The sequence below is a fragment of the Pimephales promelas genome, chromosome 5 (assembly GCF_988280905.1).
Source record: "Pimephales promelas chromosome 5, fPimPro1.hap1.1, whole genome shotgun sequence".
NCBI lineage: Eukaryota > Metazoa > Chordata > Actinopteri > Cypriniformes > Leuciscidae > Pimephales > Pimephales promelas.
Window position 1 is genome coordinate 31,183,004 of NC_142773.1, and position 25,770 is coordinate 31,208,773.

Genomic DNA, 25,770 nt, shown 5'->3' on the forward strand with positions numbered 1-25,770 from the left:
AGCAATAATTTCAACCCATGCTGGAATATAGGCAAAAAGTCATGAGATACTAAAATAAGGCTGTTGTCACAATTCCAGCATTTTGTGTTTATCCAAACAAATACACCCCGAGAAAACACGTCACAAAAAACTATTGTTCCATAATTGGCAATGAATTACTGCAAAGGAGAGGCTTTGTTAACATTAAGTACATTTACACATAAACCTTGATTACTCTGGTCAAAAAAATAAAACTCAATGAGCATGTTTGTTTTGTTAAAAATATTTTATCATCTATTAATCTTGTTCTTTAAGCACCAAATCTGGAAAAAAAAAAATTTTTTTTTTAAATAGTTGGACCTTCATGCACACCTCATACCATAATTATGTAATTTCGGTCTATTTAAAGGTACTGATAAATACAGTACTTCCATTTTAAACACAAAGACTTTAAGGCATGTTAAGTCTTTAATAGTGAAAGGACCGACTTGATATCCATGCTGTTTTTCAGCTTAACTATAAACATTAGTACAAGGTGCAATAGAGTTCAAAAGTTCAGTTGGCCATTTTTGCATATTTTGGAAATTAGACTCAAAGTCTGAATTTATTTGATTAAAATACAGTAAAATAAGATAATTATTTTACTACGGCAATAATAAAAAAAAAAGCTCACAACATACGGAAAAAAATAACTATAAATGAACTAGTTCATTTTTTGAAGACTGAACTATGAACTGAACTAGTTCATTTTAAAATGTGTGAACTGAACTTTGAACTAGTTCATGTAGAAAGTGAACTTTCCCAACACTGTTAACCAGTATTTGTTTTACAGAGAAAAGGGCATGCAGTGGCTTTCCTTATGCAGGAACATGTGGCATGTCTTCATCCTCATCAGGTCCATATCCCCCCCTTTGCTTATTAACATTAGTCCTCCTTTCAAGTCAACATTCACAACTAATCGATCACACTGAGATCGATTGGGTAGAATTAATTTTAGGTGCAAACTAAAATGAATCACATCAATGATAGCCTATATTTTCAATTCAAAATAATGTCAAAACAAACATCCGAGTAGTTTGCACCACTGGACATTGCCGTTGTCAAACAATGTTAAGCTGCACAATTTGTCCACCTGAACGTCTATGTTAGTTTTGGTCCTGCTTTTAACAAAATGCCTGAACTCATGTTGCCTCAATTATCTGCCTCATCCTCCTTGACACTTAGCAACACCCTTCCCCAATCCCACTTTCCTTCAGACACCAGATAAACAGAGGGATACAGACAGCAAAGCACTAGGGGAAGTAAACAGAGATACCAAAGATGAAGAAAGATATATTGACAGTTAAATGTCAGAAGGAAAGGAAATCAAAATTGCCTCTGTAGAAATGCTCACCCTGAGATGCAGGATTCAATGCAACAAGATAAATGTCCTTGACTATTTGTAAAGCCCAAAAGAGAGATTGCCAGGCAAATGACAAGACCACCTTAGACACCCCATTAATGGTCAGAAATTCAACTCAAGCACAGTCCCTTACCACAGCACAATAACTGTAGCTTTAGCCAGACAGTGCTGCTTTTCAAAGCCTCATTGAATAAATTCAGCTGTCATTCAAAAGAAAAATCCAATCCTCTTTTCTTCCAAATTGAACATGGAGTTATTTTACCATCAGCAGGTGTTCAGCCATTGATTTCAATCCAAAATCTCAAGAACAGACCGTCTACAACTAAAAGATACTCTTGACCTTGAAAGAACTGGTTTCTAATAATAATAATAAATCTACATAATATTAATTAATGCATAATTTTCTCACTTTATAGACACTGTATTGCACTGCATTGCATTATATGTGAGCTTCATGAAGTCAGTGCTTTCATAAATCACAATTCCATTCAGCCATTGGTCTTTGTGACCTAGATCTGCAGTAACAGCCCTCATGAATGAGGATTATTGGATTTAAAAACGTATCTTATAAATGCTGTATACTCGAGTATATTTCTAGCGCTCTGACTCCTAATGGCATCGCTCAACACTAGGTTACAAACAGGAATAATAATAGGATCGCTCGCTCTCTGCCAGAGTAAACAGAGCAGGAATGAAAGGGGAAGGATGAGGATGAATAGCACTCGTTCCGTAACACATGGGTCCGCTTCCTCCAATCCTACTCATGAAATTAAAGGCCACAAATTTCAAAAGCAAAAGAAAAAAACATGGAATATATGAATGTAATAATTATTCAGATCTCTGAAACAGGGTATCAATGTGCCATGGCATTACCATCACTGAATCATGGCACCACCACAGTACTTTAAGGTAAATTCAGATGGCATCCCTGACAGCAAAAAAAAAAAAAAAAAAAAAGTATGTTGCATCAATTGCATCCGTGTGAAAGTTACCAGAGAAAGGCAGGGCTAGCATTTCCTTCATAGACTTACTGAGTACATGAATAGCTCCCATAACAAACATGTTAGTGGGTGTTTACTGTTTACAGACCCTGCTTGATGCGCGACTTGCATTCCTCCTCTTTGTCCTTTTTGGTTTCAATTCTCCTTGCCAGCTAGGTAAAATTATTTGCAAAAATGAGGTTGTGTAAAAATTGCAAAAACAGAGACAGGTTTGATATAATATGTATAAAAATACAAATGTCATGACTTATTTGCCATTATTTTTTAGCGAATGTTTATGAATTTATGACTGTCCTATATCTTTTTTGTGCTAAAATTCTAGTAAAGATAACATATGATGAAAATAAATTGTATTTGAAATATTTACAGTAAAAAAAAAAATAGATAGTTGTATAGACCATTTTGATGTAAACAATGGTCCAGAAGCACTTCCTGTTTCAGTTTTTTAACACTACATAAAAGCTGGGATATAATACAACCAACAGAACATGTAAAACTGAATCAAAAATTTAATTTAGTTTTCTTTACATGTGAAATGAAGAAAACAGTTACAAACTGAAACAGGAAGTGTTTCTGGACCAATGTTGTTTACGTCTTGCAAAATGGTCTATAACAAACACTATACAGGTATAAATAGTACATTTAACAGACATCCAATAAAAATAAGTGGTAAAATAACGATAGAATAAGAAAACAACAACTAAATAATAAACAAAAAAATAGTCAATACAAATATAAATCAATTCAACAACAAAAGCATTGGGCCAGTGAAAACATTGGCAGGGTAAGGAGAAATGCCTGAAATTATATAAAAAAATGTATATAAATGATATATATTAAAAAAATATATAATATGATATTATATTATTAAACTTTAAATAATTCATTAAAATTAAGAAATGTAAATAAAAATTATAATAGCAAAAGCATAATTAAATCACTGTGGCTAAAATTATGAAAAATGCATACAAATAGAGATGATACAAATAAAGGCACTTTAATTGAACATTTAATCTCCTAGTATTGCCCAAATTAGCAACAGAGACCAGTTAATAAATATCATCATGAGGCTGCCATAAAAGTTCGTTTTTTGCAGTTTCAGTGACAGACAATTGCAATTTGCCTACAGCGCAAACGAAGCCATCTGCAGATGAATGTTGCCGTTCGACAGCGTCTCAGCCTTACTCCAGCATTACAGGTTTGAGCTAGCAAAAGGACTACAGACAAAGGGCTCCAGGGGTGAGATGACAGGAATCGCCCGCAGTGTCAGAGAAACAACTGGGTTTAATGAGATAGCCCAACTGTTTGAGATGCAGGAGAGAAGTGCAAGTCTCTCCTCACTCCATTCCCACTGAAACCAATTCGCTAGTGGCTTCTCTGCATGGCTGCAGAGGCGCAGTGCAAGGTGAGCATTCCTGATAAGACTAAATTGACTCTTTGAGTGCTCTTTCGACTGGCCTTGGATAGCTGCCACCACCAAATCGCAGCAGTGCAAACTTTTGCCCTCTCAGGCAAGCACAGACTAAAATATATTTGGTAGATACTAAGAACAGATCTACAATTGGAAAATTGAGCTGCATGGCTATATTTAGCTAATATTGAGTATTTAAACAGTCAAGCTTATTCTGTGTTTGCAGCAGTGCTGCTGAGCAGGGAAAACATGTGCACACCAGCCCGCTCCAATCTGTCATTTTATAGCAGCTGATCAGCAAATCACTCCACGAGGTATAAAGGGCCACATAAGGGATGAGGAAAGCAAGCGAAAACATTCTTAGCTACACACAGATGAGAGGAAAGTTGCACCATATCCAAAGACTTTTGGTTTACCATACACTGTGAGGAGTGAGCAGAGCCGAGTGGGATATTCTAATTCATTCTCTATGGGAGTTGAGCACCAAGGGACTTGTGGGATCGATGGCGAAGTAGAACAAGCAATAAGCGTTGAGAAATGATCAATGTTATGCAAATGAGAGGTGAAAAAAATGCCAGTGTTTCAGTGGTTTGTGCATGCCATCATATACAACATTTAAATTCAGATTTCAAATTCAGTTTGGACGCTTTGAATGTGGCTAGACTGACTGGGTAACAAAAATGTAATAAACTGACCATGTTCACAGGACTGCATGATTTTTCTCCCCCAAATCAGATTGTTGATTCTTCTGATAAGTGTAATTGCAATTTGAAGATTGTGCAATTTATTTTTTTATATATATATATATATATATATATATATATATATATATATATATATATATATTAGGGCTGTGCAAAAATTAATTGCGATTAATCGCATCCAAAATAAAAGTCTGTGTTTACATAATATATTTGTGTGTGCTGTATATAATTATTTTGTATATATTAATACACACACATGCATGTATATATTTAAGAAAACGTGTTATTCATTTATAAAATATTTATATTTATATAATTTAGAGTTTGTATTTATATATATATACAGAATTTAAGCGCAAATAATTCTTAAATATATACATGCATGCATAGATATTTATATATACAAAATAATTATATACAGCGCACACAAATATATTATGTAAACACAGACTTTTATTTTGGATGCGATTAATCACAATTAATTTTTGCACAGCCATAATATATATATATATATATATATATATATATATAAAGTTGCTTATTAGCATGCATATTCCTATGATATTGGCTGTTTTACTTTTAAACCATATATTAATGCCTTAATGCCTGCATGACCCAATACCTAAACTTAACTACCTTACTAACAATTAATAATAAATAGTATTTAGGAGTTTATTAAGGAAAAAGTCACAGTTAGTTAATGAGAATTAGACCATAATCTAAGTGATTATTACTATTATTAAATATGTTAAACCAAATAAGAATACTTTTGTAATATCATTAAACTGCAATATACTATTTATTTATTTATTTTTATATAGGAGTACAACTGTAAAATTACAAAACTAATGAAAGACCACAGTGTGACATTTGTTTCTATATTTATTTACATGTGGAGTGAGTTAACTTAAGTCTCTATAGGAGTCAGGAAACACTAATAATGACAAAGAAAAGCGAAACAAACACTTCAACAAACACAAAAGCAGTAAACACTTCAGCACCAGCTGCTGATCATAATTCAATCTACATGTCAGTATAAAAAAAAGACACTTTAGCAGAGAAAAAAAAAGTCTCCAATTATTGCTCAAGAATCAAACCTAAACAAGCTGAAAAGTCTATCGACATTCACTCGAAAAGCTAATGAACGCTGGGAATCACTTTTCCGCCACCCTCAAACAGCCCCTTCTGGGATCCGACCATCATCCAAGAGTGCCAAGAAATAAAGCCATGGCGAATAATTGAACAACGTTTTTTTTTTTTCTCCCAGCATGCAATCAGCCTGTAATCAGTGGGTCTATCTCTCTTCTGCATAGCAATTCAATTACAAAGCCCATTGAGGACCATTAAAATGCAAGCGGCTCCCCATACAGTAGCCTAGCAACAATTACAGTAAGCAGTGCAGTCCACCGGAGGATAAGAACTGCTGATTGCTCCTCTTTCGCTCATCTAAGCTGATAAACACAGCTCATGGAATGCTGCCCTGCTGGCCAGTTGGCACAGTTACTTAGCTCTGAGCTAAATTAAGGTTCGGAGAGTTTGCAGACACTTTGATAGACTCACCGATGGTTAGATTAAATATTGTCATCCAAGTCACTGCTGGAGGAAACTGAAAAGACTGATAATGTTTTGTTTACCATTCAGTCAAATGGTTACTTTACCCGCTTTTTCTATGCAAGATTAAGTAAAGTTCTCAGCACATCTCCTCTTAGAGAAGTAAAGCATCTTACAGTACCAGATTTCTGCTAAATCTACTGGGCAATTGAAGGGAGTGTGTTTGAGCTGCTGAGTTCAAATCCATATCTCTCCATTTAGATTCGAGTAGGACACATTTATGCTTTTTTAAATTAAGTTTCTGTGCTGCTCCAACCACTGTTTGACTCCTCAGATGCAAACAATCTAAAGTCCTCAGAAGAGAAAAAGACAAAGAGGACAGCAAATCAAATTCTCTTCAAAGAGCATCCTCAGTTTTGCCATACTGGACAGCTTATTAATCCCCTTCAACTCCCAAATGAAAAAATGGTTTTGAATATAAAGGCAGCCTTGAAAATTCATTCAAAGCTCAAATTCATGTCTTGTGGGAATATTGTAACAAGCAAGCACTGACAAGCGAAATTGTGCAAGGACAATATAGTGAAAAACAAAACTCAAAATTCCCAAACACAATTAATAATGCACAATACTTAGAGGCTCTGAAACATTTCCTCAGTGCAATTCATTCCAGCACCATATCCATCCCCAGTGACCTACATGGAGCTGAAATGTGCGTAATGTACATCTCTGCATAGTGTGAACACTATTGGCTGCTAATATGGGTTACTTCGTTTCCCAGGAGAGTGCAAAAAGCAGAGCCACAGCGAGGGAGCGACGGTGAAATGGAAAGAAACGCCAGAGAAAAGAGCAGCAGGGTAGATGGAAATGACTGACCTGCAGGCCACACTAACATCTCGGCGAGGAGTGACAGTGTTACAAGGTCACAATCAGCCCGTCTCTGTACATCTCGAACAGAAATCAGTACAGCAAACAGCAATGCAGCTAGACCCTGTTCTGCCAGCCCACATCAGCGCAGCGCACGGACAGATAAAGCACAGGGACGTGACTGGCCAGGACAATATGCAAGATTACATGACATGGATTAGAGCCAGTGGCTGTGTCTGATTTTTCATATCCAAGGCAATGCATGGTTATTTCATCCTAACCCCTGCTATTATGGTCTAAGAAATGCGAAGTGTTTAGCGAGAGCTAGTCAATGGGCTGATGATGTCATAATGGGGTCTGAGACCGAGGAAGTACCCAGGGTCAGATTACTTTTTTTTTTTGTCTGCGTCAGATTACGCGATTTTGACACCTAAAATCTTGTCGTGTCGTGGACAAGAAACATGTCAGACGACACGTTGCTTCCTGACCAGTCATCGCATGCAGTCTTTAACGGCGTGCGTGATGTCATCGAGATGGCGAAACTAGCGAGTGACTTCCGGAAACGAACGAAAACAAACAATGGATGAAGCGGTGTGTCGTATTGGCTAAATCGGGCTAGAATCGTGTAATCTGAACCAGGCAGGTGGGATGCAATCAATGCGATACAGAGAAGAGCGTCCCTGAAAAACAACACTGGACTCAAATCACAATCAATACAAATTGCAAAAAGATCATGACTTTCAGTTTGTCGTCTCATTAATTCGTTTACTTTATTTACTTATGAATTTATTGACTTACTATTGACTTTTACTTGACTTAATTCACTATATTATCTATTTAGTTATACTAGATTTACTCATTCCTTCCCTACAAATTAATTATGAAGAAATTAAGAAAAGAAAAAAGTTAAGTGGGCAAGAGAGATTGAAACGCATTTTCCCTCTCAAGACGACATTTTCACGTTTGGAGTGGTTTACTTTGGATCTAATTATGATATCATGATCATCACTGTGTATACTATATATATATATATATATATATATATAGGCCTATACAATGTAAACGAAGTCATGAGGCTGTTGACTATATAGAAATGACTACATAGTAAAAAAACAAATGGCAAAAACCTCTGACAAATAACTATCTTATTTGTCTCAAAGGAAGGTCAAACAAAGCTGTAAACACTGTTACCATGAAAATTATTCCCTCTCACCCTGTAAATAATGGGTTTGCAAATAATCCCATTTAAAATAATGGCTTTATTCCGCTGCGATTCTGACAGTTCAGTTTGAAACAGAAGGGAAATTTTAAAAAAAGAGAAGTCAAAAACAAAAAGAGGATCGATGGAATAATTCAGTGGGTGCTGAGAGTGTTCTGGCGTTAATGGAGAGAGTCAGTCAAGCATGCAAAGTAATTACAGTGAGGCCGGCAGAGCAAGAGCATCCGCCTGGTGACACTGCACATTACAGGAAGTCACTGACAAACAACCTGTCAGTCAGGAACAGCCAATCACATCACATGGGGGAAATAGTCATGGCATTTGACGTCAATCAAAAGACCGGACACCCAAAATCTTTGAGCGCTAAGGTTAGGGACTGCACTTCCTGAGGACAAATGTTGTACTGTATTCACATATTCATATTCACATATTTGCAAAGATTAAAAAAACAGGTTCATAACTGAATGAAGCTTACAGGCAACAATCAGAATGACCTTACTGAATAAATGGTAAATGCATAAATAAATAGGGGCTATTTATAGATAAAATTTATAGATTTATTTGAATGTTTTTTCATCTCTAATGCTCACCAAGGCTGAACTTGATCTAAAATGGAAAGTGGGATACAGAGATTTTTTCAGGATTCTTGCGTAAACAGTTTTTTTTTTTTCAAACAGAAATCTTTGGTAACATTAAATGTCTTTACTGTCCCTTTTGATCAATCTAATGCATTCTTCCAGAATTTTTTTTTTTCCAAAACGGACAGAAAAGCAAAAAGGCCTCAGGGCAGTTTTTCTGCAACAACAAAAACAAGACCAAAGGAAATTCATCTAAAGGGCTTAAAAGCTGCCCTGAGGTCAAGCGGCAGGTATTTTATGGACCGTTTCCATACCAACATGCAGCGGCCTAAAGCTGGGCGCTGCATTGTGCTGCCAAAAGATACAAAACACACAAGCTGTTTTTTTTATCTGGCCACAATTCACAATCCTAAAAGAAAAAAACTAAAATAATCAAACCAAACTAGAGACAATGCGGTGGATAAACAAATCAATTATGTAAAACTGCTGGACACAAATGAAGTATAAATCACTTTTCCCAGCTCTACTTTCTCTGCAGAACAGCTTTAATTAAAAAGAGAAAAGGCAATTAAAACTGCTGCGTAAACAGCTTATGGCTGCTCAGTGGGGTCACTGTCTGTCCCCTTTTCTCTGGGTTGTTGACTCATCATCTGTTTGGATCTTCTCCTCCGCTTTCAGTCAGCTAAGGCTTTCCATTCTCCACACCCTTCTCCCTCTCTCTCCCGAGACTGGATCAATAGAAATGGGATTTATATATCATGCCTATGTGATGGATGCTTCGGCGTTAAAAGGATGGCCACATCACCCACACACCTCTCTACCCTTTGCTCTACACTACTGAGAAGATTCTCAGCATGCTGTTATTCCTTTGTCAGAGTAGAAGCAATATATCATTTGACATGAATGAAAACCAATACATCCTTGTGCTAATTTGCCACTATCTTACATTCAAATTACCTCTGCTGACACCTAAGGCAATGACAATTTAATAACAAACACTAGTTTCTAGTTATACTGTGTGTATGTGTGTGTGTGTACACAAATACTGTGTTTGACCCCCTTTCGCCTTCAGAGCTGCCTTAATTCTACAATTCAACAAGGTGCTGAAAGCATTCTTTAGAAATGTTGGCCCATATTGATAGGATAGCATCTTGCAGTTGATGGAGATTTGTGGGATGCACATACAGGGCACGAAGCTCCCGTTCCACCACATCCCAAAGATGCTCTATTGGGTTGAGATCTGGTGACTGAGGGGGCAATTTTAGTACAGTGAACTCATTGTCATGTTCAAGAAACCAATTGGAAATGATTCGAGCTTTGTGACATGGTGCATTATCCTGCTGGAAGTAGCCATCAAAGGATGGGTAAATGGTGGCCATAAAGGGATGGACATGGTCAGAAACAATGATCAGGTAGGCCGTGGCATTTAAACTATGCCCGATTGGCACTAAGGGTCCTAAAGTGTGCCTGCACAGTGTTAAAAAGGCATGATGGATTCATGTTCTCATTCTGTTTACGCAAAATTTTGACTCTACCATCTGAATGACTGAATGACATCTCATCACACCAGGCAACATTTTTCCAGTCTTCCAACTGTCCAATTTTGGTGAGCCCTTAGCTTTCTTCTTATTTGTAGTGGAGATTAGATTAATGGTACCCGGTGGGGTCTTCTGCTGTTGAAGCCCATCCACCTCAAGGTTGTGCGTGTTGTGGCTTCACAAATGCTTTGCTGCATACCTCAGTTGTAACGAGTGGTTATTTCAGTCAAAGTTGCTCTTCTATCAGCTTGAATCAGTCACCCCATTCTCATCTGACCTCTAGCATCAACAAGGCATTTTCACCCACAGGACTTCCGCATACTGGATGTTTTTCCCTTTTCACACCATTCTTTGTAAACCCTAGAAATGGTTGTGCGTGAAAATCCCAGTAACTAAGCAGATTGTGAAATACTCAGACCGACCCGTCTGGCACCAACAACCATGCCACGGTCAAAATCACCTTTCTTTCCCATTCTAAAAATTCAGGAGTTCAGGAGATTGTCTTGACCACACCCCTAAACGCATTGAAGCAACTGCCAAATGATTGGTTGATTAGATAATTAAGTTGCCAGAATTGGCAACTTAAGCAGTTAATATTGATGTTTACAATGCAACTGACTGTAAGGAAAACATCTAAGGTTATTTCTTGTCAGTTACGGCTCATTAGCTCTAGCATTCTGCCCACTTTGAATCAGACACACAGAGAGATAAAGTAGTGCATAAGATTTGTTTGAATAAACTCCTCTCTGTGTGTGTGCACTTCAATGAAAACAGCGCATTAATATCAAACTGTGATTAAACGGACTTGGAACTACTTTGGAAGTTGGAACTAACAAACTAACTAATATATATATTGTTGAATATATATATATATATGGTTGAATACGCAATCTAGAATCAATTGGTTCTCGGCAGGAATAAATAAGCAAAATGCCAGCCACTTGTTGGAGCTGGTTGCCAAGGCAATAGTCATGTTTGTATTGACTTACTGCTCTCCCCATTTTCTGCTAATGACTGGTTGGCTGTGAGGGTATGAAACTATTCTTATCATGCATTTTGACTTTCATTATGAAACACAAGGTCAACTCCTTATGACAGCTGTTTTGAAGGCGGATGTGTAAAATTTTGCATGCGCTATTTGTCACGTGATGTAAATGTCAAGAGAAGACGGTAAGTACAATAGGATCAGCTTCTTGGGGGACTTTTGACGCTCCATTTTTCATCCACCGCAGCACAAAACGAACGCTGAACATTTTTCACTTAGCACACTGCTGGACATCCACGGGGACATACATGCACTCAAAGACATCATTTACAGCAGCCGGATCGGACTTGGAACAACTACTAGGACAAATAACCAAACCCACTTTCTTTATAAGAGACCCAGAGGACCCTGAAATGGTAGATAGTGTGGAGGAGATCTCATCCTATAAGCAATCCCATAAATGCCTCTTTTCCTCTTAAGCAGTGTTGGAGGTTATATCAAGTGATCTAATAAGGCTCCGCTTCTCAGTCGTCATCTGGAGCCCTTCTGCAGCTGGAGAGCCCAGAAAGGCCCCTAAGTGGCTGTTGAAGGCTCATTTGCACCCATCCAGCAAATGTGCTTCAGATGAGGTTTTTGGTATTTATTCTACACAAGCACAACCAAAGAACACTCACACTGTAAATAGAGGGAACAAATTATGTTAGTAAATGTTACTTTTGTAAAATAAACTCTTGTACAATAAATACAGTCATGGCTAAAGGGTGAGTAACTGTAATATCGTTTACTATATTAAGACCAACAATGTTCATTCAATTATTTTAAATTGACATATTGCAAAAAAAAAAAAATAACCGTCTGATAAACGATATGGTTACACCAATAATACCTTTTAATTATTTAATTATTAAACTATTCATTCTATAATTTCACCTAACTTACTCCTCCTTAAACAGCTTTGTTGATAATGGCTTTTTTGAGCAAAATGAGCAAATCTGAAACACACACTAACTTATTGTGGCTAGATTCTAATTTAATCCTCTTTTCTGGTCAGAGGGTAGCATAGAGCCCAGCTAATCCAGGGGGAACTCAAGGTCTCCTGGGAACTGAAACACCTTCAGTACTCTATACCAGCAGGGTCAGTACCAGACAACAAAACAAAACACTGTGAAACCCTGTGAAACACTGTAAAACGGTATTTACTCCATGTAAATAACAAAAATGTGAATTTGTGAAACGGTGACATCATGCGCATGCGTATTAAATGTTTGCGGGGAGGCTCTAGACAATGACATCGCCAACTACTGGTTTGGCATGCATAAAACACCCTTTATAGTAATTTTTGCAGATCCAAGTGAAAGGAGATCATTGTCATCTGTTTTTAGCACATCGTTGTCGTGTACACACCCTTACAGAGCAGGTATTTAGATTCTGTGGAAGTCACAGGGCAGATTCCATGTGGGTGCACACAACAACAACTCACTTTTAAAACATACGGGACGGGTGAACAGGAAATTCCTGATAAGACCAATTTGGCGTCATCACAGATTTCTCCATTACCCCAAACCTTAGACGCAAGACATGACCGTACTACCAAAAAGCCCACAGCAGGGTGATCCTTTCTTGGCATGTAATGAATGCGCTTGCAGAGGGAAAGGTTTCTCTCAGTGACTGTTTAGTTATGCGCTCTTGTGTCTGGACCTCATGTCAGAAGCCTCTGAGGAAGACAGGCTGCAGATGAGGTTCCTGTGCAACACCCTGCCAGCAGGCCTGTCAAATAACCAACATGACGTCTGCAGGTGGGGAGAGGTGGCCTGTTCGGACAGATGAGGGAGAGAGCGAGAGGCAGGCTGAGAAAAGCAATGACATGCTTCGGCAGTCCTGGGAGGTCACTGGAATGATGGAATACATTTACATAGCAGAGGCATTCTGCCCCAGGAGTGGGAGAGAACAAGTACAGAAAAAAAGCAAAAAAGTAGGGTTTCCTTTCCAGCCAGTGAACCAACACCAACATGGAAAAAGAAATTAAATTTGTGAGCTTGAAATCTAAATTTAATATGATAAAAAAAAAAAAAACACCACAGTGAAAGACCAAAAACAAGGTTCACACAAACACAATTCTATTGGGTTGTCTTAGCTGGCTGCACATGAAATCGAACACACGGCACCATTATACTCTAGTCTGATACAAACTTGTTTTCCCCAAGAACAATAGCTATATAACATTTTAAATAATCATAACTGAGAATAATAAGGAAGTCCACCACAGCACTATAACAACCACGAATCCACGATATTGTTGGAATCACTTTCAGAATGAGCTTTTTTTCCAGCTGATGAAAGTTAAAAACATTGACAGCCAATCACAATCCTTCCTGATTTAAAGACCCTAAGCATTTAAAGCATCAGATGACAAAACACACACTTATAATAAACGCAACATTATCATGAATTGGTATGGATGCTAAAATAGTTCTTGGTGTGAACTGGCCTTTACAGGCTGGTAAGTGCAAGGTGGTGACAATAAGAATGTCGTTCAAATTACTTGTATGAAGTTCTCTGAAGCCAACCGAGAAACAAAAATGAAAATTTTAGCATTCCAAACCTTTGCCCATTGAATACAATGAAAGCCACTGGGGTCTAAAACACTGGATCACACTTATTTATTCTGTCTAAACATGTATTCTTGTGAGAAACACCATAAATACAATAATAAAAAAAAAGTGGGTGTGCTGTTTCACACAAGAATACAGGTTTGGAACGATATGAGGGTGAGTAAATAGGCTAAGCAACTTTCCTTTTTGACGGAACTATCTGATAAATCTACACAGTGGCACTCAAATCAAAAATGCTGCCATGAGTTATGAGTTCAAATAACTCTAGCAAATTTTTCAGAATACATTCCCAGCAAAAACAATTCAACCGAAAACTGTGGAACAGATTGTGCTGCTATGAAGTTAACAGCCAGACAAAGATGAAGATTAACAGGCTGAAGTAAAAGGAAAGTAAAGGGAAAGTGTCATCAGTCGATCAGGGGTCAGATCTGCAGACATGGTGGTTATCTGAAGGCTTGAAAGGGCAAGACCTAAATAGCTTTTTAAAGACAGTGAATATTGATGGGAAACGACTGGAGAAGAGAAAGAGGAGGAGGAGAGGAGCATTGAGGTTATTGACATCAAGCTCTGCTAATTGAACCTTGGTTGGCGATAAGAGATCTGGAATGGCAAGACCGTTAAAATGGCCTCAGGGGAGGCAGGGCATAACTGGGTTAATGGGCATCAAATCTGATGTGGCCTTCAGTGCCAGGTGGGTTAGTGCACCACACACACCTGCCATCTCCAATCATCTACACGCATCTATATAAAGCATTCAACACTGATAGTGTGCATCCAGATTCTATGCTACAATTCACAGATTCCACACTTTTGACCTAACAATTTACATGACTTTTTAATTACCTTTCTAGCTGCTTTTGATTTTTGGATAATAATTTTAAACTCATTTTACAGAGATTGCACCCACAAAACCAATTTCTAGCCAGTTAAGTATTTTTGAACTGAGCATACCAATAAATAAACTAATAAATAAAACTAACAAATGAACAAAAAAAAAACAAAAAAAATCATATATACAGTACAGCGGGTGCTTCGGTCTGTGCAAGCACTGGAAGTGATCTCTCGCACATGTACGTTTTTTTCATGTGTCCTCAGATTGAGCCCATACATGTGCCAAATTCTGTGAAAATATCTCAATTCCCTTCGGAGTTATAGACAATTATATGAAAAAACACATAAAAAATGACTAACACGTGATTTTAATTGAATTTTACTACCCCTTACAATCAATATATTGCCATTTGGGCAATAATGTATTGTCAGCGACCCAGGATTCCAAACTTCTGACGGTGGTTTCATCTTGATCGGATCTAACGGACTAACGGCAAATTTTTTTTAAAGCGCTAAATCACAACACTACACAAACTGTAAGACGAAACCTAGCATGTATGGTATTTGTGGACTCAACAAGGATTTAGGAGTCTAATGATTTGTGAACCCATGAAAAAGTCTACCACAGCCAGAGTTATAAGCATTTGAAAATTAAATTTTACCACTAGGTGGCACTGTTTCAAAACTTCTCAGGCTCATTCAGGGCATCATACTGATGACCCATACAGAGTTTGGTAACAATTTGTTGATGTGTTCAAAAAATACAGCATTTTAGCACATAATTCAAAATGGCCGACAGCCAAAATAGACGATCTGGGAGAATAAGATATCAGTCAACGCGGCATGACGCCCTGATTTCAAGAAGATTTTTATGATTTTTGGACAAACCGCTCAGAAGTCATGAGCAAAAATAGCTATTTTTCATATCTCCGGATCAATAGGTGGTGCTGCGCCGAAACACAGCATCTAGCCTCAGCATGTAGCCATTTAGTTCATTCTTGTTATAAAATGTACCAAGTTTGGTCTAAATAGGCCTACGATTAAGCGTTGTGGAGATTACGCCTTACGTCTGTTTTTGCAAGCTCTATGTAAAATTAGTTTGTGCGTTTATTGACAACTGTTTGACGAATCAACTTTTTTGGGAATTTTGGTAGAAATCGGACAAAACGTCTAGGACGAGTTTGCAAAAGTCGTTTTTTGGACAATTCAAAATGGCGGACATTTTTATGAGGGAAAATGACGTCATAGGATGCAATCGAATTGTCATGAGCTCAAGATTTAGAGGAAAAATTTGTGTTATTAGCATAATATGAGTGAAAATTTGGACAGCTGGTGGTGCTAGAGGGAATGAGTTAGAGACACCAAAATTGATGTATTTAATGTTGGGACTGTCCTCTATCAGAATGTCAAACCATAACTTTCCCGCAAATGGTTATATGGGCTGCCCATATAAAAAGAATCTGAGCAGATACAATAGGTGCCTCCGCACCTTCTGTGCTTGGCCCCTAATAAAAGAAATGCATACACGTGTTATTTATACACTTTTATTTCCAGGTTTTCCATGACCCTGGTATTACCTAAAACAAGAAAGAGCCTAGTATTTCTGTTCTGTGTTACTTTGACTTGTTTAAAATTTAAAATGAGGAAATTCAAATCTTGGCCGGGTGCTCAAGCAAATTGAAATATTCCATTTATCTCTACCCTCTACTGCTTTCTTTTACTAGGCACCATCCATAAAAAAATAAATAAATAAACGCAGCTAACACAATTCACAACACAAACTGTTTCCTCCCACCATTCCCACACTCTCAGATCATCCTTATGCCTGGTCAAAAATGCTGCAATTCAAAGGCAGTGTGCAACAGAAAGCTATACACTAGTGGCTCATCTCTCACAAGATGTCCATTTAAAAAGCTTGAATTTACTGCACATCTCAGTCATGAGACCTCATTAATCACACGTTACAAAGCCCTGCGCACAAGACAGAAGCCTGCCTGTGTTTAACTCATTATCCAATACAGACAAGCAATGACTTACAGTCGCCAGCCTGACCCGACCTTGGCCAGAGAAGAAGCGTCTAGTGTGTTTTGCACAGAACCGGGATCAGATTTGTGGTTTTTATTATGGTTAAGTGTGGAATCTAGAGAGAAAAATCTAATCTAATCAAGATCAGTACAAAACAATCCTTTATACTCTGGTTAAAGGCATGATGTTCACAACAGCATTCTGATTCTTTGACCTACAAGGACGAAGAGTTGTTAATTTATAACCTTAATGTGTGTAATAAAAGCGAGAGTCAGACCTGATGCATTTTTAATGTAAATCCATTTGACCTGGATTAGCATTATGATGAAGAGTGCATGGTCCGAGGCTTAAAATAGCAATTTATTAAAATTACTCCATAGTGTTGGTGAGAAACAGCGATGGAAGTCAGATGGAAGGTGGTTGTACGTCTGCTTTGCTATTCAAGAAAGCAGTTTACTTTTGAAGTCTTGAATCCTTCTATGCAGAATGAATAGGCTACAGAAGCTCTAATGGCCGATAATGTGAAGTGTTTTTCCCTGGCCACGACTTGCCTCACGTCATAATGCTTAGCTTGTTTTCAGCTGAACAGTGCATGCAAACACACATGCACTCAAACAAACGCACTTATGCTTAATGAGATTAAGCCGGGAAAGCATATCGATTGCTCCGATGACGCGTTTCTACTCCACATTTTTGTCAGGATTCTTCTTTCTTACAATCTTAAGAGAAACATTAAAACTGCTGAGTCCTGCCACTGGAACTACATCAGAGTGGCAAGACTTATTTTTTACATAAAAACTGACACTAAGTTCACAATAACATACAACCACACTACTCTCGTTATTGCTTTTCCAGTATGTACTATCTATACTCTGCAAAGTACACACATTGAAATTTTCAGTAAACCAATGGTTCTCAAACCAGAGGCCATCCGCTTATTTTCAAGGCGACTCCAGTCCAGAATGACTTTAAACTTTAGATTAATTTAAAACATGACAAAAAAAATAGCATTAAAAGTACATTTAAAAAGTTGCATTAAAATAAGACAATACTAAAAATTCTAAAGAACCAGGTTCTTTAAAAAAAATAAAAAGGCACACCTGGAAAAGTCATTTTAATTAATACGATCTTATGTAATATTTATAAAGAATATACATTTTTCTAGTTATGTTAAGCTCTAAATTATTTTAACAGGTAGAAAATGTGAATACAAAACATGTTTTTAAATCCTTATCCAGTAAATCAAACAAAAGCAGCCATAGATATTGTGAACAATGGTGAGTCAAAGAGGTTGAGAACCACTGGACAGGGTTAATAATGCAAAACAGGATGAGAATGGCTAAATTAAGCAAAGTCATGTAAAAAACACTGTCTGATACTACTGTTAGAAACGTTTTCCTGCATACTGTTTCCACATTTAAATAATTACTGTAAAAAAAAAAAAAATAATAATAATAAAAGGCAGTGTACAATGCAAAAACAGAACAAGAAACCTCTGCACACTCAGAGCCAATCAGAACATTATCGATATCTAACATTCAATATTGTGAAGCAGAACTTTGGACCAATTAAAATACATGGTTGCTCAGCTACTCAGTATGATGCCAGAGAAATAGAAATCAAGCAAAAATGTCAAAACAAAATCACTCGTGGCTGAGGCTAACACAAAGGAAAAATAGTAAATTAAAGCATTAAAAATTGTGATTGTGATTGAGTGTTACATAAATGGCTATAACGGTTCAGAAAATTGCCATATTTAATGACATTGAGCACTTCTGTATTAAGGGAGAGCGGTATTGACGTGGGTGACTTTTCCGCTGACATGTAAATTTGGAGTGTTTTCAGTTTAATGATCAGTCAGCAGCATATGATTTGCAGTTTCTGCAAACGAGTGCCTGGGTGTCTGGCTCATGAGCATTTGACAATAATGAAATCATCACTACTGGAAAAACCAAGTGCCACAGTCACAGTCTTTCAAGTGTAGAGCCTGTGGCTCGGAGTCGAACGGTCCAGACGCCCATCTTCACTCTTCACTGAAGCACAAACACCAGTCACAATCCAGCAACTCTCAATAAGAACAGAGATATTAAGCAGTGATACAGCGCTGCACTTGAAGTGACAGAAAATCTCCATGTCTTTATGATGTATAAGGGGTGTTCTCTTACGAGAGGTTTATTGGTGTAAAGCACATCGTTTAGTAAATCACATGAGGCATCAACTCAAGGTTCTTCCTTTGTGTTGTCAGCCAACAGCAAATATCAAAGTCAGCAAATGTCCTTCTCATAAAAAGTACTTTTTTATAAAAAATAAAAACAAAAACACAAGGGAATAGCAAAGTCAGCATAAAAGTGATCCACTGCATCCATCTAAGGGCAACAAAATAGAGCTGACAGCCGAGACGCTCATTGAGAAACACAAAGTTTCACCAGACTGTTCCTCAAGGTCAGCTGGTCTAGTCTGGCCTGTGGTTTTGCTTTCTTAAACTACAGTTATTGTGTTCCTCTCATGCATTTAATAATAATTACGCATACATGTTAAGGAATGACAAACAAAAACCACAAATTTATGAACACCCTTAAAAACTTGTTCAAGTGCAAACTGTCATTATCTTATTGTTAAATTGTTTGTTAAATAACCCTCACTAAAGTTACATTTATGCAATAAACAAGAAAAACAATTTGCGAATTTGATCTCACAATTGTGCTTCTAAAATACTGTAGCTTGTTTTAAGAATGTTTAGACATTTTTACTTGGAAAAAAAGATGCAGATTATGAACAAGTTAGCATTGCTTCATTATCTTCTGAAAAAGGTTGAGAAATAAAAAAAGATGAATTATTGGTAGACATCATCTCTCTTCACAAACTGCTCTTAACATGGTGCAGGGGAAGTGCTGTGCTGGACTGGTGCAATACCAACTACTTGAGAGACCACAAACCTCATGTGACGCATAAAAACAAAATAAACCCATGTGATGAACACAGTCACCAAGAAGGGAAATTGTTTCCTTTCCTCTGACTGGAGAATCGTGAAAGTCTTGCTTTGCCCTTATCAGTTCTCTCTTTTCCTTCATAACATGCACACAAACAATCTCCTAAATATTTTATTGGCCTCTTTGGCTTTGGCTTGAGAAGTAAAAGTGCTGTGTCATGAACAGCAGGACTACTGGTCTCACTGCACTAGCCAAATAAAAGTAGCAATGTTTTCAAAGTATTAACTGTATAGCCATTCCGGCAAAAGACTTTTTCTAACCAGTAGCGATGTAACATGTCACAAACTTAATTTTACAGTCACAGTAGGTCTACTGCAATCGAAGCTTTAGAGCAAGCAAGCTGGGTTCAGTGAGCCACTCTTGTGAATCATTCGAATGATTCAAGTGAATGTAAAACAATTAAAAATGAGTGAGACATTGTTACAAAAGTATGTTTTATACTCCATTATACAAATGTTGCATAAAAGAGCCCACTACATAAACAAGAATATACGGTATATTTAGTTTACTTGCATTTAGTGTCAAAATATTGGTTTAAGTTTAAGATCCATTGTTCATTCATAATTCTGTGCAAAAAACAATATAACTGATTAAATAAAAGTATATAATTGCATACTTCCATTTTGTAGAACCCTCATAAGACAGACATCTATCAAACTTAGAGCTTTAAAGGTTCTCAAAGCGATCCTGGGTGTTGACATTTGAATATTTTCAAACAAATCGGAGCTAGACCCTCCCTCCTCCGCATCTCATCTCCTCCCCCTCCCTTCCGTGCTTCCTGAAATAATTGTGAACGTGCATAGTTCTAGCTAATTATATCCTTGTGTGGGTTTAGCGAACAAGCGTCAATTTAGAAGAAAAAAAAACAATTTAACGTTACCCACCTGTCAAGCAAAAACAGAGCAACCTGAATGTCGGACTGGAAGCCCTTCTGCCGCCGGAGTTCTCGCCATCATTCAAAAGCTTTGCTACCGATGTAAATTCGGAACTTCGCACATTCTTTATCCGACTCCTCCTTTTTAATTTGTTCTTCAGAACGACGTCTCTTTGGTCGTGTGTCGGTAATTTTTCAAACTTCCCTCTGATGCTTCGCTGCTCTCCTTCACACACACACACCCTTCATGTGCACGCGCACTAACCCCCCAGACCCACCCTCAAATACTTCTTGCCAGTGATTGGCTGGAACACTGTTTGTTAGGTTTCGTGGTCCGGGTAAGACATGATTGTTTTTGTTGCCGTTTGTGGAGCCTGTGGTGTCTACAGAGACCGCGTTTTTTTACAGTGTGTTTAGGGGACAGGCAGCTAGCCGATAGTGAGGAGACGTTTGATGTATGTGACAAAAAATGTTTTGGCCCAGCATCGCTTAGAGAACCTTTAAAGTTCTTGCTGGCAAATGAGGTGAGGCTATCTGATCAGACCAAAGGAAAAAAATACATACAATCTCCTTGATCCACACTTCCAAATCAGCAAATGAAAGCGGTCGATCATGAAGGGTATGGATAAAATGATTACATTTTCAATCTGCCCCTAATCTTCAGGGCGATATGCGATCTATCCATTTAAATAATAATAAAGCATGCTGTGGGAGCAGGTGGTACACACTGCCATAAGGAAGATAAATACATGCATTCTTTATTCCATAAGGCTTCTGCCTGATTCCTGGACGACAATAGATTAGTTCACCATTACTGTCAATTAAAATACCACTCATGAGTTATAGGCACCAATAAGGAAATATAAGCTTTGTTCATTCTAGTGTTGGGCGATATGCTCCATTTTCATATCGTCCTATCGTCAGCCTGTGAGATCGGCGATACACGATATTATCGTGAGGGGGCGGGGCTAACTTATTTGATTATTAACTTGATTTTTTAGCATACTCATTAATTTGCTTGTTTTATTAGCCTACTTCGTTTTATAAACGAGAATCTTTTTTTCTATTTTGCTAGCAAAGGTGGAGTTTATTAATAGGATCAGGTTATTTCCTAGTATAGTGAGGTAAAAAAAAGATCATACTTTTGTTTGTCAACGGGAAATTTACGGACACATTAGCCTATCATGCCGTTACATGCAGCATTTTGACTAGGGCCTATTTCTGCACGAGATGAAAACACGTTTATTTCTTGGGTCAGAAAGAGTCGGAGTTTGCGATATGTGGCCCCCTACCATTGCGCTCTCTGTCTGGATGCACTTCACATGGGCACTTCAGTAAGCACGAAGTACGCGGGTTAATGTGTTTTAAATGCCGGGAGAAACCAGAGCAAGGGCCAAACGTCTAGCTGAGTCGATCGGTTTATATACTTATACTTATGACTTGACTCTGATAAAGGAAAACGGGTTAATGCGTTTACATTACCACATGCATTGTCAAGTTAATTCAACATAATCATAATCGCCGTCGCATTCAAACGCGCTCAATCTCTGAAAGTGAAAGTAAAAACGGACTGCTTTCGCCATCTGCATTAACGCCGCGTTCCCTCAGAGACGACGATGATAACGGTAATTAATACTATTTTAGTGATATTATTATTTATACTATTTAGTAATTGTATTGTTTTAGTGTCATTAAACGTTTTGTTAATGTGTTACGGAAACAAATACTGACGAACAACGGTGCCGTTTTCATCTTGGATCTGTAGGAAATTGAATTTTGCGTCTGTTAAAACGATCACACTTGATAATTTGTGAATGGATCAACTTGCAATTCAATTTTGATGTGGGATGTTTTTTAGTCTGTTTTAAAAACATTCTCTTAGAGGAGTCCTTAGTGCGTGTCGGTATTGTTGCAATTGTTATGAGGATTGCAATTGTTATGAGGATGATTGTAAATTTAGGCAAGGCAAATTAATTGTAGTTCCTATTAATTTAATAACAATACTAGCTTTATAATAATATTAATAGGCATAATAATAATAATAATTTAATACATTATGGTAAAACGAGCCAATTATCGTATTGATATCGTCAAAGGCATCTGCCATCGGCGATATCTCAGACTATCGTCGATACACGATACTATCGTCTATCGGCACAACCCTAGTTCATTCATGACGATTAGGAAATCTTTTTCCATAGGCAGAGAAGGGAACTTGCATGCCAACAAGAAGCACTGCTCATGCCCGAGCGCTTGGAGCAATGTGGGCAAGCGCCAGGATGCACACCATCTGTCATTCAGGGACCTGTTGGTGAGGGGGTAGAGGAGCTCGGGCTGTTTAAAACTACTTCTTCCTCTTCCACTCATGCGTTTCCATGAATGGGCAAATAGCAGAGCACAACAGAGATAGCGAGCTGCTTTAATTACTGTAGCAGTGGGGCAATCGGCAGCTTAATCACCCCTCATCACAGGCCTGCCTCCAACACCACGAATGCCTCATTTGCCTTCGCATCCCCAGGGAGCTGCCTCCAACACATTACAGTTAGACACAGACTAAAACCAACATTCGTCCTCCACCTCCTCTTCAGTTCCTCCATGTCTCCGTTGTTCTCCACCGCCTCTCCCATGTTATTGTGGCATGAATTATTTACAGGGTAAGAATTGTAATTAACAAGGCTTCCCCACATGAGCTCATCATTCCCTCTAGAAGAATTTTAGCAACAGGCAACATACACAAGCAAATATGTGTGTTAGAGCAGAACCTCGGTACTGAAAAGCCCCATGAAATATTCAGCGGGCTCGGAGGGAGAGCTTTAAATTATTCAGATTTAACAATCTTTTCTATCTTCTGAACTTTTAGCGATTCGACATCACTATATATAAAAGTATAGCGTGTTTAACCACATAAGAAAGAGAGATGAAGAAAAAGAGAAATATGTATTAGAAGGACAGAACTTTTGCTTCAGAGAACTGTGGAATAAATGGAATTAACTTACAAAGAGGAGGACAGAATGAGATTAAATGGGGGTTTTTTTTAAAGTGCAAGATTGATGGTTGTAGGCCAGAGCTAATAAATCTAACTGCAAATTTTATACCTCATGATGATATAAATACAATAAGACTGTGTAGAAGGATGTTTCAGCATTAGACCGCACAAAGAGAGAGGCAAATAAAGAAGAAATCCACCCAGAAGCGCTTTCAGACATATTTTAGGAACATTCATTTCATCACATAGGTCAGGCCTTTTAAATTGTAGTCTTAAAAACTTTACTTTCACCTTACTTGTCAAAAGCTGATCTACTTTATGAAATAAAACTAAAAGAAATACTAATAAACAGAGCAACACCCTTCAGAACAAAAGGTTACACCATGAGAAATACAAATTGGGAAGTTGGTACATGATGTTTTTTAAACAAGATTTTTCAAAGAACAAATCATTACAGTTGATTTGATCTCATAAAAGCTGGATTAGGCTAGATGCCTAATAATTATAGTTCTACATTGAGTACATCAAATCTACATCACAGGACATGTGAACCTCACTAAAGTATTTTAAGTCAGCTACTCAAATTCAGTCAAAGCTGTCCAAACTTTTGACTGGCAGTGTTTAAGGGAATCAAATGATCATTTCACAGTGCTCCATTTCTCGTACCTTTGCACATGTTTCTAAAACTGCTATAATTACACAATGCTTAATCAAACAAGTATGCACTACCGTTATAAACGGGACAGGCAGAACACCCTTTCCTGTATGGGCATGGTTATGGTTAAAAAAAAAAAGAAAAAAAAAAAGACTACTTGGTTTCCCTTAGCCCAAATACCATTCTTTGGGTGACTGCAAACCATCCAGTTGGTGATTTTGTCAGTTGGTTTTTGTCAAGGACAAGTATAGGCATGACAAACTAACACAGTCTCATCCCAAGACGTCATACAACTGACGCTTTTGTCCATACGCCGTTTTAGGGTACCCTTAAACGTTGGTTAGATGACAATCCTGGGTTGTCATCCAACTGACGCTTTACCTTTAACGTCAGTTAGGTGACAGGGTAGGTTTAGGTCTGGGGTAGGGTTAGGATTAGATAACGTCATCTAACCGACGTTTAAGGTGACGTATGGTCAAAAGCATCAATTGTATGACGTCTTGGGATGAGAATGTGCTGGACAAACCACACCCCACCATGTTAAAAATTTAAATTATGATCAAAAAATTAGGCAAATGTTTAATATTATTGTTTAGTCTGGTCATGATTGATCAGTGAATATGAAAATCTGGTGAGATCTGGTGACTGTGGGGGCCATTTTAGTACAGTGAACTCATTGTCATGTTCAAGAAGAAACCAATTTGAAATGATTCGAGATTTGTGACATGGTGCATTATTCTGGTGGGCATAAAGGGAGGGACATGGTTAACAATTATTCAACAAAGGGTACACCATAAATTAGCATGACATCAGTATTGTGGAATCTGGACCAAAGTCTCGGTCATGTGATTAGCAGACATCACCCTACAGACCCGAAACCAACAGAGATATATAAGCTCGGTAAGAACCTGAGTCACCATGAGTGACACCACACCAACAAGGCAGAAGCGTTCAGTTCTATTAATGGGGCTACACCCAGGATCATCACTGCATGAGCTCTGAAGTGATTTTAATCCCGTGAGTCAATGTGACATGGTTTCTCAACCTCAACTGGCATTATTCTGACCTGTTTCAAAGGCTCTTACGTGCATGGGGAAAGGGGAATTGTAAAACTGCATGGTAATGGTCTAATAAATAAAAATGTAATGCTGGAATTTTATCTCAACTGCACACAAACCGATGTAAGTGAGATTCTCATGCAATAAGCATGACATGGTCATGCTTGGTTTAATATAAGTGACTGTCTCATTTCTTTCACAGATAATCTGGGAAATGTCAACAAGATTCGTATAACCAACGTTTAAGGTGACATCATCTCAAATCATAAGTTCAACGAAAGTCTTTTGCTTATAAAAAAAGGAAGTTTGAATACATAGACCACATTTTTTGTGACTGCACGTCGAACAAGATTTAGAAATATTAGACAAAAACAACAACAAACATATTTAACACGCTGGCATTAATCTGATTACCAAATATTGTGACTGAGTAAGACAGAAATAAAGAAGAATAGAAAAGAAAGAAGGAAAAAAGAAAAGGAGCTTTTCTACAGAGATCTTCAGAGC

The 25,770-nt window shown here is 37.7% G+C and overlaps 1 protein-coding gene across 6 annotated transcripts in view; it reads right to left on the reverse strand.

The window, feature by feature from the left end:
- Positions 1–25,770, reverse strand: part of tnika (TRAF2 and NCK interacting kinase a) — an 86,827-nt gene that overhangs the window by 41,091 nt on the left and 19,966 nt on the right. The gene's annotated exons all lie outside the window — the stretch shown is intronic.